We start from the raw sequence: 15,571 nt of genomic DNA on the forward strand, positions 1-15,571 counted from the left end.
CTGCTATTTATTCCAGTCATTTCTATATGTCTATATAGTCTTCTTCTTGGTCATTTAAAAAAGTCTTATTATAAACATAAAAATAAGGTATATTTCAAATACAGATTTTTTTAAAAGCTAACATTTATCAACATTACCAGGCACTCCTCTAGGGATTTTACAGTAATCACCTCCTTTGAGCTTTGTTCAAACGTCCCCTTCTCAGTGAGGCCTTCTCTGGCAACCTTATCTAAGATGCCAACCACCCTGACCTTTCCAACTCTCTTGCTTTATTTTTTCCCTTTGTGTTCATCCCTGTCTAACATAATATATCTTTCATCATTTAGCTTCTTACTCCTCTCTCTCTAGACTATATGTTCCCTTAGGACAAAGGGTTTTATGGGCTTTGAGTATTGCTATATATCCCAGCACCTAGAACAGTACCTGGCAGACAGTGGGCCCTCAATAAATACTTGTTGAATGAGTAAACAAACTCATTTAATCTTCACAACAACCCCATAAGACATCTGCTATTATTATCCCCATTTTAAAGATGAGAAAACTGAGACGCAGAGCAGTTAGGTAACATGCTAAGGTTATAGAATTTGTAAGTGGAAGAGCTGGTATCCTAACGCCAGCAGTCTGGTTCTGTAGTCCTTGTTCTTAACAACTAACGGTGCTCAGGTGCCCATTATCCACATTTATTTTTTACTTTTTTTTTTTACAGTGAACATCACATTTTGTAAGTTTTTGTTTGTTTTGTTTTGCTTTATTGAGGTATAGTTGATGGACAATATTATATGTTACAGATGTACAATGTAGTGATTCACAATTTTTAAAGGTTATACTCCATTTATAGTTATTATAAAATATTGGCTACATTCCATGTGTTGTAAAATATATCCTTGTAGTTTATTTATTTTATATATAATAGTTTGTACCTCTTAATTCCCTACTCCCATCTTGCAGGGCAGAGCAGAGCAGAAGACCTAAATAGACATTTTTCCAAAGAAGACATACAGATGGCCAACAGGCACACGAAAAGATGCTCAACATTGTTAATCATCAGAAAAATGCAAATTAAAACCACAAAGAGATATCACCTCACACCTGTCAGAAAGACTATCATCAAAAAGAACACAAATAACAAATGTTGGCAAGGATGTGGAGAAAAAGGAACCCTCATACACTGTTGGTGGGAATGTAAATTGGTGCAGCCACTGTGGAAAACAGTATGGAGGTTTCTCAAAAAACTAAAAATAGAACTACCATATGACCCAGCAATTCCACTCCTGGACAGATATCCAAAAAAAAAAAAAAACAGAAACACTAATTCAAAAAGATACCTGCACCCCAATGTTCATAGCAGCATTATTTACAATAGCCAAGATATGGAAGCAACCTAAATGCCCATCAACAGATGAATGGATAAAGAAGATGTGGTATATACATACATACACACACACACACACACACACACACACACACACACACACAATGGAATGCTACTTAGCCATTAAAAAGAACAAAATTTTGCCATTTGTAGTAACACACATGGGCATTTTGCTAAGTGAAATAAATCAGAGAAAGACAAATACTGTATGATACAGCTTATATCTGGAATCTAAAAAATACAACAAACTAGTGAATATAAGAAAAAAGAAGCAGACTCACAGATATAGAGAACTAGTTGTTACCAGTGGGGAGAGGGAATGCGGAAAGGACACATTTATTTTTTAAAGAAAAAAATATATTAAGGGAAAAAAATTAGAGAAAGTTGAAGCTCCTTTTTTAACCCTTTCCAGTTCTGATCCCCTCCAGCCCTCCTCAGACATAAGCACTGTCCTGAAGCTGATGCAAATCCACCTTCAGGTGTATATTTCCTATTTGGAACTATCTTCTAAGTGGCTTCTGAGCCACGAGTGAGAACCGTGTGTGGAGGTGGAAAGGAGCTACACAATTGAAAACTCCCCAAATCCATCTCTCGGGTAAAGTATTGACTGCTTTTGTTCCTTCCACTTTCCTATTATTTTTTTTCTTTTTCTACTTACAGATACTCATTTTTCTAGCTGAAAATAGAAAACCTTATCAGATTGGAATAACAGTTCTTCTTGCTGTAGTTTTTTTTCCCCAAAGACGGGATGAATTTGAGCCTCGTCAGAAAGCCATCTGCTGTGCACGCACAGACCTATTCAGAGCCAGAAAAAGAAAATGAAGGAGGGGGAAAGCCCCGACTTACTCATTTTGAAGCAAAGAGCTGTGGCTTGCGAGCTCTATGCCTTTGACAAAGGCGGACCCCGGGGCAGTATGCGCGGCTGGGAACACAGGGTTTGAGGAGTTCTGCATTGTGCATGGTGACCTTGAGGAACTTTGCTACTAATAAAAGCAGACGCTTAATGAACAGGGAAGAAGGCTCCAAGTCCAGCCCTCTGAGTCCATGCCAGTTCTCTATGGAAAATGGCCATTGGATTTGTGGCCTGCTGCCCATATCATCACTGCCATCCCCTCTACTGGTTCCATTTCACTCCTTGTTATTCCTGTTGTGTCAGACCTTGCCAGTCTTGGGACAGGACTATCATGGAAGGATGCTCTAAGGTCTTCAGAAAACACTTCCTTCAATCCATGGGTCTACACCTGCTTCCAAAGGGTACCTTTACACTTGCTGTTGCTGGCAGATCTTAAGCTAAGGGGCTGCCCACTCCTGGTTTCTGTTGAAATACTTCATTCTTTACCTTCCTCAAGTCACCACAGCAAAAAATAAATTGCAGCATGGAACCCCAGGTCCAAAACCAAGTATTTTCATATTCTTGAGAACATTTAAATTCTATTCTTTTTTTCCAATTTAATTTTAATGTCTATTTTTATAAGTACAAAAGTAATTTAGGCTGCATGTAAAACACTTAAATAGTATATAAATACATAACTTAGAAAGTTAAAGACCTTTCTTATCGCACCTCATAGAAAACTATTAAGTTTTATGTATATCCTTCCAGACTTTTTCACCATTCACATGCTTTTTCATTCATGTAAAACTCTATGCTTTAGAGCACTCTGTGCTTCCCATAGTAATTACTCTCCTATTTCACCTCTGGCTACCCACTTAACATGCCTTTCATCCAGACTGTAATCTCCACGAGGACCTAGACCCTGTCTGCCTTATTTAGCTGTTGTAGCCCCAGTATGTACCACCACACCTGGCACACAGTTGGCACTCGACATAAACTTACTGAATGAATGGTCTCACTCTGGCCATGGGAAGCAGGCACAACAGGCTCTGTAATGCCTTTTTGCTGATAGGGGAACAGACTTAGAAACAATTCATGACTTGTCCACAGTCACAGCTATTAAATAGTGGAGCTGAACCTCAATCCAGGTCTTTTGATTCCAAATCAAAAGGTCTTTCCATTCAAGTACATCTTCCCCTTAATAATTGCCAGAGCATCATGACGATGTCTCCAACCAGAGGCTTCACTGTGTCCAACCCTACCCCATGAAGTCTCCATTTCACACAGAAGGGAAATGCATTCAGTTTTTTGTTGTTATTGTTGTTTGTTTTTTGAAATTGAATTTTAGTTGGTTTACAATGTTGTGTTAATTTCTGCTTTACAGCAAAGGGATTCAGTCATACGTATATATATATATTCTTTTTTATATTCTTTTCCATTATGGATTATCACAGGATATTGAATATAGTTCCCTGTGCTATAGAGTAGGAACTTGTTGTTTATGGAATGCATTCAGTTTTGACATTTTTTTTTTTTTTTAAATAGGTAGAGGCCAGATCATGGGCTTTTTTTTTTTTTTTAATTTATTTATTTAATTTATTTATTTATGGCTGTGTTGGGTCTTCGTTTCTGTGCGAGGGCTTTCTCTGGTTGTGGCAAGTGTGGGCCACTCTTCATCGCGGTGTGCGGGCCTCTCACTATCGCGGCCTCTCTTGTTGCGGAGCACAGGCTCCAGACACGCAGGCTCAGCAATTGTGGCTCACGGGCCCAGCTGCTCCGCGGCATGTGGGATCTTCCCAGACCAGGGCTCGAACCCGTGTCCCCTGCATTGGCAGGCAGACTCTCAACCACTGCGCCACCAGGGAAGCCCAGTTTTGACATTTTTGAGTTAGAAGTAAATAAGCTAGAGAGGAAAGATTATCCTTCCTTATTTCAGAAGTTAAAACAGTGTTCAGGGAGTGATTTGTGAGGTCGCTTGCTGAGCAAATTATTCACACATGGAGTTCAGTCCTGTTTGGCCGAGCTACCGGAACCGTGGGCCTCTCTCAACTCTTGGCTCACTCCCACACCCCTGGGCTCCTGGCTGCACACCGTTAGCCTCCCGGAGCTCCAGCAAGCTTGGGTCTCCATGGCATCCACTGGCGGTGAGGATCTACATGTGTGTCCCACAGTGCAGCGAGGCTCCACACAGCCACTTGTCTGCACAATGACATTTCTGTCCAAACACTCAGGGCTGGCCAAAAAGTAACGGAATTGCAATTGGTCCAGAGATTCTCAAGCATGTGGTTCCTGGGAAGAGACTGACCTCCCAAATGACTCTGTTTTGTGGTATAATCCTTTTTTTATTTCTGCCACTCTTACACACAACTTAGCGCCTTTATTTTTCAGAAGGGACAATTTTCTTCAGGGAAGAACTGTGCCAATTCCTCAACATTATATTGCAACTTAAAGCACATTTGTCTTCCTTCCCTTGTTTTCACTTTGCTTTAAGCCAGTTTTAGTCAGTATTTCTGATATAGAATAGCTAAAGGCAGTCCTTTCTACACTCATTGCTTTAATCATAGAAAAAAGAATCCTTCCCCTTTCTTACTCTTTCTCTTCTCTTTTCTCCCTTCCTCTTTTTTCCCTCCCTTTCCCATCCTCCCTCCCTCCCTCCTGCTCTTCCTTTCTTCCTTCCAATAGACAGCATTTTTTTAAAAAAAGACTGTTTTGTAAAGTTCTTTGTTCATAAAAGACATTGATTTATATATATATATATTTAAAATAGTATGTAAAACTGACTTAACCAGATATTTTTAAAGTCCCAGTCATTAAAGCAATGAGATTAGATGGACTTGATCATGGACATAAAGACTATAAAACTGATATACAGTTCCAAATATATAAGGGAATTAAGTACATTATAAAAGTAACATTTTTCAAATCACTAGAGAGAAGATGAATTATTCAATAAATGGTGGTGAAAAACGATGGCTAGCCATTTGGAAAAAGTATGCCTGGATCCAAACCTCATTTTTTGATATCAAAATAAATTCCAGAAATATCATCAAAAGTTCATATAAAAATGAAACCATAAGATAGTAGAAAATAGTAAAAATGTTCATAATTTGGGGATGGAGAGACCTTTATAACATTAAAAAATTCCAAATAGAAAGTATAGGTAGATTTTTGCAATATAAAATTGAAATCTTCTCACCAAAAAGAAATGTATACTTAAAAGGTTGAGTGATAAAGGACAAATTATGAAAATGCATATTACCTATATAAGGTTAACATCCTCAATGTACAAAATGCTTTTATAAATCAATAAAATTTGCTTCCCAATTCTACTATCAGGGTAGTAGGATGGGGGACAATTTTTACTTTTTCTTTACAGTTTTCTGTACTTTTGATTTTTTTTTTTTTACAGTAAGTATGCTTAATACATTAAATCTATTATCAGTTTGAAAAAACACTTAAAAAAATATAGATGGAGGTCCAGTGGTAAAGAATCCACCTTACAATGCAGGGGATGCAGGTGCGATCCCCCATCGGGGAACTGAGATCCCACATGCCACGGGGCAACTAAAACGGAGCGCCACAATTACTGAGCTCGCGTGCCTCAACTAGAGCCCACATGCCACAAACTATAGAGCCCATGCGCTCTGGAACCCATGTGCCACAACTACAGAGACCACTCGCCCTGGAGCCTGCGTGCCACAACTCGAGAGAGAAAACCCACACGCCACAACTAGAGAGGAGCTCGCGCACCACAACGAAGAACCTGCGTGCCTCAACAAAGATCCCATGTGCTGCAACTAAGATCCGATGCAGCCAAAAATAAATTAAATAAATAAATAAATAATAAATAAATCTTTTAAAGAAATATATAGAAGGACATCTTTTTTCTTAATACTTAAACCGAAAGCCCCAAATAATTTTTCCAGAATTGTCCAGTGCTTCTGTTTTGTAATATTAATCATAACACTTGGCCTTTAATATACTCACATGGTAAAATAAGACCAACTAAAAAAGATAAAATACATGAGAAATAGTGGGAAAAATCATAAAAAAAAGAATTTTAATGTGAAATTATAGACTCCATATTGAGGCCATTTGTTCTTTCAAAACCTGATTTGAATCTAAATCTTTGGATTAAAATTTGGCCTTTTCTTTCTTTAAGGATAAGAGTCCATTGAACAAAAGCTCTTTCATCACTCAGATAGTTATTTTTAGTGCTAAGGTCTTTTCTTCTTAATACAGAGTGTCTTTTTTTCCTGTCTCCTTTTTTCCCTGACATCTAAGTTGTACCATTAAGTTAAATGTATGATTTAAATTTCAATTTTACTGAAGCTGCAGGTAAAATTAAAGGGATCATACAGATGAGCGATTTCATTGAATGTCACCTCACATAAATTTACACAAAGCTGCAAAAATCTACACAGCCTCTAAAACGTCTTCTGAAGGAGAAAAGGGAGAAAAATGTATATTTATTGAGCACGTACAGTATGTCAAGACCGCTCTTCGGCTGCTTTACGTACGTCATCTCATTTAATCCTTAGAGCCAAGAGGTGAAGTTAACATTATCGTCCTCATTTTATAGATGAGAAAGCAGACTCTGAGAAATTAAACGATTTACTGGACATCACACCCACCTAATTCAGGCACCCATGCATGACCTTTCGCCTGCACCCATTAACTTTCTCCAAGGTATCCATCTTCTATGATGTAAGAGAACTTGTACAGCCTAAGTTCCCTACGTGGTCCTGAAGTCCTTTGCTGGTGTCTGGCATGGTCTGCAAACTGGAGATGCTTCCCTTCAGCTGTTCTGAGGCATCCACATCCCCTCCCCACGCTCACTGTGAGGAGTGGCCAGTTACCAGTGCCCACGCTCAGAGCCCAGGGTGGGTACCCTCGACCTCAGCCAAGGCCGCTGGAGTCTGAGCTTCCCTTCCCTCACTGCAGAATCTGACCACTAGCAGCTGCTGGCCTCAGTGACACTGTTTTGTGTTCTGGCTCCTTATGTTTTGCTTGCCAGTACTTATGTCTAATGCCCAAAGGAAGAGTCTGGAGGAGAAGCCCAGGCACCGCCTGGCTCTGCCAGTTTCTAGCCGCGTTCCCCTGCGCAAGCGGCGTAACCACTCCAAGCCTGTTTCCTTACCTGAAAAGGGAGATCTTTCTTGCACACCTGGCAGTGCTGTGGCTTTAAGGATAGAAGTTAGTGCTGCCCAAATGCTTCACAATGTGAGCTGGTGCTGCTCCCCTCGCCTCTCTTATTGTTGCAGCCCCTCAGCCTAGTCTCTGAGGCCCACCTAATGGCAGACCTCAAAATCGCCCTCTCTTGCTAACCAGGCCTTTGGGTCTGAACCAAACTTGTGTGTTTGACCCCTGCCTTAGGAGTAGACTTTTCCCCCAGGCAGCTGCATAAGCCCTGGCTGGTCCACCCTCTCACCGGGCCTGTGGTCATTCCGGGTGGGCCTGGATTCTAGGATGGCCCCAATTTAGACACAAGCCTAACCTGCGGACAGACTCCAGCCTCCCCTAGAGCCTAAAATAACACAGGGCTGAGATGCTCATGGGATCGATGTTGAGTTGAACCTTTTCCTTCTGACAGTTCTGCCAGAAACTTGCTCCAGTAGCGTGACAGTGGCCGGCTGGTGAGTGAGCACCAGCCAGAGGACTGTCAGCTGCTGCCGATGGGCTACTTCTATCTGTGCACATGGGGGCTCCCGGCACGCCTGTCCTCCAGGGAAAAATGGAGCTGCTGCAAGCCACCCTCTTCCCAGATCGTCCTTGCCTCCCTCACCTCCATCGGCTTCTCTGAACTTCCTTAGCAGATCGCCGCTACAGGATAGATGCTAAGGGCTCACTTTCCCATTACTAGTGGCCTAAGAGAAGGACTGGTAATTCACTGCAAACTTAGTCCACAACTGTTACTGGCTAGGACTCTAAGAGAGAGGACCCAGTTACAAAAGCTCAGTGTTTCCTGTCAAACACCAGCCTCACTTGATTATTTTGTTTCCTTAACGCACCCGCATCCCATTGCTGCCAAGCCTTTGCTCGTGCTGTTCCCGCCCCACGGGATGCTTTTCCCCCATCTCTGTCCTTGGTCGCTGGTAACAGCTCCTCCACAAGTTTCCAGACACCCACCACTATTATGATCCGCTCAGCCCTCTATATTAGCAAGAGTACATTCCTCTGTCTGTGCGTGAGACCGCTTTTGTTTTGATCAAATTGATTTCTTTTGTTATCTTATTACATTTTAAAACGTTATTCCAAACTACAATGAGGTATCACCTCACACCAGTTAGAATGGGCATCATCAGAAAATCTACAAACAACAAATGCTGGAGAGGGTGTGGAGAAAAGGGAACCCTCTGGCACTGTTGGTGGGAATGTAAATTGATACAGCCACTATGGAGAACAGTATGGAGGTTCCTTAAAGAATTAAAAATAGAATTACCATATGACCCAGCAATCCCACTACTGGGCATATACCCAGAGAAAACCATAATTCAAATAAAAACATGCACCCCAATATTCATTGCAGCACTATTTACAATAACCAGGTCATGGAAGCAACCTAAATGCCCATTGACAGATGAATGGATAAAGAAGATGTGGTACATATATACAATGGAATATTACTCAGCCATAAAAAGGAACGAAATTGGTTCATTTGTAGAGATGTGGGTGGATCTAGAGACTGTCATACAGACTGAAGTAAGTCAGAAAGAGAAAAACAAATATCGTATATTAACGCATATATGTAGAACCTAGAAAAATGGTACAGATGAACCGGTTTGCAGGGCAGAAATAGAGACACAGATGTAGAGAACAAACGTATGGGCACCAAGGGGGGAAAGTAGCGGGGGGGTTGGTCGTGGTGGGATGAATTGGGAGATTGGGATTGACATGTATACACTAATATGTATAAAATAGATAACTAATAAGAACCTGTTATATAAAAAAATTCAAAAATTAAAAAAAAAAGAAAAAGTCCAAGATAAGGTCCATACCTCCCCTGATTTCCAAAGGCACCAAAAAGTGAAGAATCCTTGATGTAGATTGTGTTTAACAATTCAGAAGGGTGGAGACCATGCCATAGTCCTTTTCTTGCCCTCCACATCCAACACTGCCCAGCACACAGTAGGCTCTCAGTGCCTATTTATTGATTTGAACTGGGCCGGTGTGGGTGACAGTCCTGACGACCCCATTATGGCAGTGCGTCCACAAGCAGCACACGCTGCTCTGGAAGGTGGCACGTCTGTTATCAAGGCCCAGAGTCACTCTAATTTTACATGTGCTGCTTGGCTGCTCTGCTGACCATGTCCCAGAGTGGCCTTGGGGCTCCCATGCTGCTGACCCAGCTCTGACCACATCAGGCTGGGATCCAGGCATGAGCGTGTCCATGGCTTCTCAAGGTCACACCGAAGGCTCCATCTGAGGGCTCAGGATCTCAAGTACTAAACACAGTTTCAGCAGAATTTCCTTTTGGCTAATTTGTCTTCTTTAGTATCCAAGCAGGAAAATCAGACTCATTGTTCTGCCCTTAATAAAAATAAAATTCAGCCTGGAGAAGCAGCTAAAAAGCTGGTGGTGTCCGCTCAGCTATGCAAGCTTGCTTGTCACTAAAGCTGATTGATAGTTACATGAGCATACAAAAATGATATAACTTTTATGTCCCTTGAAATTCCTCATTACACATTTTACCCCTCCTTGAGGATTTTCAGTAGTGAATGCTTCATAGCCAGAGATGTTCTAGGAAAACAACGGGGATCTGACAAATGAAATGCAAGAATACAGAGCCAAGAGGGAAGGGGGAGGGGGACAGCTGTCTTGGAGTATCCCAGCCTCTATTCTGGGCATGTTACAAACCTTTTCTTATTTATTCTCGTAGCAACTTCCTGGGTTAATTATGATGATCCTCACTTTTAAAGTGGGAAAGCCAGGGTTCAGATAGGGTAGTAAGTTTGTACAAGGCCACACAGCTAGTGAGGTGCAGGTCTGGGTCTGACTCAGCTGTGACCCACCACAAAGCCTGTACACTTCCCCAATCAGTCAAGTGGCCTAGGGCGAGGGCAGCTTCGAGCCTGACCTGGATCTCTGGAGTGACAGATGTTTGGTCCTCTCTTCTGGGTCTGTCTGAGTATCCACGGCCCCTGGTGCTGCCTGACCTAGCCACAGTCCTTGCTGAATGGGTGAAACAGCCACTACTTTGCTGACCGTAAACCGAGCAACAGGCAAAGGAAATGCCAAGAAGCCCCAGAGCAGGCAGCAGTGCTCAGCCAACCTCTGCCAAATTCACGAAGGACGGAATATTGGTTTTTCTGAAACTCCCAAATTCCTGGCTGTCTTCGCTCCTTGGTGCTGCTGTCCCTTCCAGCTAGCATCTTTCCCACTCTCTCCTCTAAACATCCTCACAGTGGCTTCTTCTTTTCTTATGTAAACCTGCCCCAGCAGAGGACTTCATAGATGAATTCCCTCTGACTCTGATAAGGCCTAGTGTGTACCCCTCCCAGAGATATTTATAGTTTCCAAGAGCCAGAAAGTCTTATAAGTAAGGAATGAATTTATAACTGTGAAGTCTTTGGAGGAGATAGGTTAGGTAATCTGAGAGAAAGTACGAGAACAGAGGGACAGAAGGAACGTCTTCCCAGTGGAGTCCCTGAAATTACATTTGGTGGACAGTTGCCAAAAGTAAAATTAGTCCTTTAAAAAGTCTCTGTCCAGAAAAGGGAACCCTCGTACACTGTTGGTGAGAATGTAAATTGGTGCAGCCACTGTAGAGAACATTATGGAGGTTTCTCAAAAAGCAAAAAATAGAACTACCATATGACACAGCAATTCCACTCCTGGGTATATATCTGAAAGAAATGAAAACACTAACTAGAAAAGACAAGTGTACCCCAATGTTCATAACAGCATTATTTACAATTGCCAAGATATGGAAGCAACCTAAGTGTCCATCAACAGATGAATGGATAAAGAGGATGTGGTCTATATCTATATACACACCTAAATATACATACATATATGTACAATGGAATACTACTACTCAGCCATAAAAAAAAAAAAAATGAAATTTTGCCATTTGAAGCAACATGGATGGACTTTGAGGGCATTATGCTAAGTGAAATAAGTCAGAGTAAGACAAATACTGTATGGTATCACTTCTATGTGGAATATAAAAAATACAAAAAAATAGTGAATATAATTTTTTAAAAAGCAGACTTCCAGATATAGAGAACAAACTAGTGTTTACCAGTGGGGAGAGGGAGGGGGGAGGGGCAATATAGGGATGAGGGATTAAGAGGTACATACTATCAGGTATAAAATAAGCTACAAGGATACACTATAAAACTCTTAGAGGAAAACATAGGCAGAACACTCTTTGACATAAATCTCAGCAATATCTTTTTTGATCTCCCTCCTAGAGTAATGAGAATAAAAACAGAAATAAACAAATGGGACCTAATTAAACTTAAAAGCTTTTGCACAGCAAAGGAAACCATAAACAAGACGAAAAGACAACCTTCAGAATGGGAGAAAATATTTGCAAATGAATCAATGGACACGAATGATTAATCTCCAAAATATACAAACAGCTCATGCAGCTCAATATCAAAAAAACAAACAACCCAATCCAAAAATGGGCAGAAGACCTAAACAGACATTTCTCCAAAGAAGACATACAGATGGCCAAGAGACACATGAAAAGATGCTCAACATCACTGATTATTAGAGAAATGCAAATCAAAACTACAGTGAGGTATCACCTCACACCAGTCAGAATGGCCATCACCAACAAAATCTACAAACAATAAATGCTGGAGAGGGTGTGGAGAAAAGGGAACCCTCTTGCACCATTGGTGGGAATATAAATTGATACAGCCACTATGGAGAACAGTATGGAGGTTCCTTAAAAAACTAAAAATAGAATTACCATATGACCCAGCAATCTCATTACTGGGCATATACCCAGAGAAAACCATAATTCAAAAAGACCCATGCACCCCAAAGTTCATTGCAGCACTATTTACAATAGCCAGGTCATGGAAGCAACCTAAATGCCCATCGACAGACGAATGGATAAAGAAGATGTGGTACATATATACAATGGAATATTACTCAGCCATAAAAAGGGGAAAAAATGGGTCATTTGTAGAGACGTGGATGGACCTAGAGACTGTCACACAGAGTGAAGTAAGTCGGAAAGAGAAAAATAAATATATATGAACACATATATGTGGAATCTAGAAAAATGGTACAGATGAACCTGTTTGCAAGGCAGAAATAGAGACACAGACATAGAGAACAAACATATGGACACCAAGGGGGGAAAGGGGAGGTGGGATGAATTGGGAGATTGGGATTGACATATATACACTAATATGTATAAAATAGATAACTAATGAGAACCTGCTGTATAGCACAGAGAACTCCACTTCTCTGTACAGTAGAAACTAACACATTGTAAAACAACTATTCCCCAATAAGTAAATAAATAAATAAATAAGCTACAAGGATATATTGTACAACATGGGGAATATAGGCAATATTTTATAATAACTATAAATGGAGTATGACCTTTAAAATTGTGAATCACTAGAGTGTACACCTGTAACATATAATATTGTACAGCAACTATGCTTCATAAAAAATAAATTAATTTTTTTTAAGTCTCCATCCAGATGAGAATCCCGGGGTTGATTCTGTAATCACTGGACCAGTTTCCTGTAGCCTTTTAAATTCCCAGCAGGGTTTTGCAGAGAGCCATTGTTTTCCCCTTTGTTTCTCTGTTTTTTGGGGGGATTTTTTGGTTGGTTTATTTATTTATTTATTTAAACATCTTACTGGGGTATAATTGCTTTACAATGGTGTGCTAGTTTCTGCTTTATAACAAAGTGAATCAGCTATACATATACATGTATCCCCATATCTCCTCCCTCTTGCATCTCCCTCCACCCTCCCTACCCCACCCCACTCCCCCGTTTCTGATATTCACCTCTTTGTAGAGGTACCTCTTCTTTAGCTGCCCATCTGGCTGTTAAGTTGTCCCCAAATGTATCATGATACCAGGATAAAAGGGGATGCCTGATGAGCTGATGCAGGCCTGTAACTGTTGTGTCTCAGACAGGCCCAGCGTCCGGTCAGGATGGGGCCCTCAGGGCAAGACAGAGGCCAAACTCAGTCCATGTGCTCAAGGAGCGTTCAGTCTGGTGCGACGTGTGGTGACTTTAAAATATGTCCACATATTTTTGCTACCTGCAAGTGGAGTGTTGCCGTAACAAAAACCTAAAATGTGGGAATGGCTTTGGCACTGGGCCTGCTGAGTGAATGAACAGGTGGATGGATGGATGGATGGATGGATGGATGGATGGATGGATGGATGGATGGATGAATGGATGGATGGATGGATGAAAATAGATAAAAAAGAACATATGTTCTAGGACCTGAACTTACTTTGGAATTACTAGAGCTGGGGGTCCATTTTGATTGAAGGTGCAGGAATTTTCCTCATTCAAAAACTATTTATTGCCGGGACTTCCCTGGTGGCACAGTGGTTAAGAATCCACCTGCCAATGCAGGGGACAAGGGTTTGAGCCCTGGTCCGGGAAGATCCCACATGCTGCAGAGCAACTAAGCCTGTGCGCCACAACTACTGAGCCTGCGCTCTAGAGCCCACGAGCCACAACTACTGAAGCCTGCGTGCCTAGAGCCCGTGCTCCACAACAAGAGAAGCCGCTGCAATGAGAAGCCGGTGCACCGCAACAAAGAGTAGCCCCTGCTGGCCACAACTAGAGAAAGCCCACACACAGCAACGAAGACCCAACGCAGCCAAAAATAAAAATACATAAATAAATTTATTTTAAAAGAAAACCAACTATTTATTGCCTATTTTGTTCCTGATACTATGCTGCTACCTAAGACTGCAGTGATGGGCCCAACAAACACAGTCCATGAAGCCGGGAAGGTGAGTTGATGCAACCCGGATACACAGGCCCCTCTTTCTTCCTCCTTAACCCTCCGGGTTTCTCAGGTCTCCACCTCAGCTCCTTCTCTTCCTCTGTCTCTGCATCCACCCCCTTAGCTCTTAATCTGTATTTCCCACCCAGACCCGCCTGAGCCCCAGCTCCACTTGTGGCAGGATAAACTGGTCCACAGAGAGAAGCCTTGAAGACCTCAGCTGGGTGACTACCAGGCTTTAGTTATGCTCACTGGGGGATGCAGGCTGAGAGCCAAGGATGAACACCTCAGTTAATGGGAGAGTTTAGAGGGCTCATGGGGAAAAAGAAAGAGGAGGCAGGAATGAAGAAATATTTACGTTTCCACTACCTGGTGGGCAATGTCATTACTATACCCTAATTCCCCCTGAAATCTTTGGCATATTATCTATTAATCTATATATAATATCTGTTTTTCATGAATACAACATGTATTAGTTTAATTGATATATTAATGATACACTAACATATCTACTTATCATTAATAAATATTTATTGAGCACCTCCTATGTGACAGGAAGTTAGTTAATGCACGGTGGAGTGGGCTCTGTTTGGGGGTGAGGGTGGCAGAGTGTGTAATAAGTTACTGAGTGCAGCATCAAGATGGGTGTGGGGCAATGGTCAAGGCCTTCGGTAGGGATACCCCCCATCTGAGTTATACACCCATTCCACAGATATTTATGGAGCACCTCATGTGCCAGAGGGCTGCAGAGTTGGACAAAGCAGGCAGAAAGTCCTGTCCTCCTGGAGCTTGGCTTCTCAGGACATGTCTGTCTACTGCCCATCTCTCGGTGTCCCACCTCAAACACAACCTGTCCAGTGTTGAACTCCTATTCTTACATTCAGCAAACTTGCTTCTTTTGTATTTTTCCTCTCAGTTTATGGTGCCTGCGTTCCATGTCTTAGCAAAGAGCACTCTTACATGTTCTCCCTCACATTTCCCTGTTATGAACTCATTATTGACTAAGCCCACCCTGTGCTGCCAAAGCCACACCTATCAGACCGACAGTCGTTGTTGCTTGACATGCTCGCGCTCTCCATTATGAGCTCTATATCACAGCACCTGGCACAGAGGAGAAGCTCAGCAAACGTTTACCCGACAGAGGAGGGAAGCAATTGTAGTAAAGTCAGCATAGATAGAATTGACTCCCCCAGACCTTGGGAAATATACCATGATTATCGTCCTCCTCTCCTCTCCTCTCCCTCCTGCCTTTCCTAAGGCACTGGCTCTGCTCAGGTAATGACAGCTTTTGACAACTATTTCAGCTGCCATTTGGCCGCATCAAATCACATCACCCTTGCTGCTCCAAAATCATCACATCCTGGCCTCTCAAAATCCAGTCTGAATTCCTGCCTAGGCCATGCTCACCCTCACTCTGG

The 15,571-nt window shown here is 41.9% G+C and overlaps 1 long non-coding RNA gene across 1 annotated transcript in view; it reads right to left on the minus strand.

Annotated features, from left to right (window-relative positions):
* The window catches only part of LOC309660260, a 52,210-nt gene that overhangs the window by 29,706 nt on the left and 6,933 nt on the right, over positions 1–15,571 (minus strand). The window lies entirely within an intron of this gene.

The sequence above is a fragment of the Balaenoptera physalus genome (assembly GCF_965194825.1).
Source record: "Balaenoptera physalus genome assembly, chromosome: 1".
Classification (NCBI taxonomy): domain Eukaryota; kingdom Metazoa; phylum Chordata; class Mammalia; order Artiodactyla; family Balaenopteridae; genus Balaenoptera; species Balaenoptera physalus.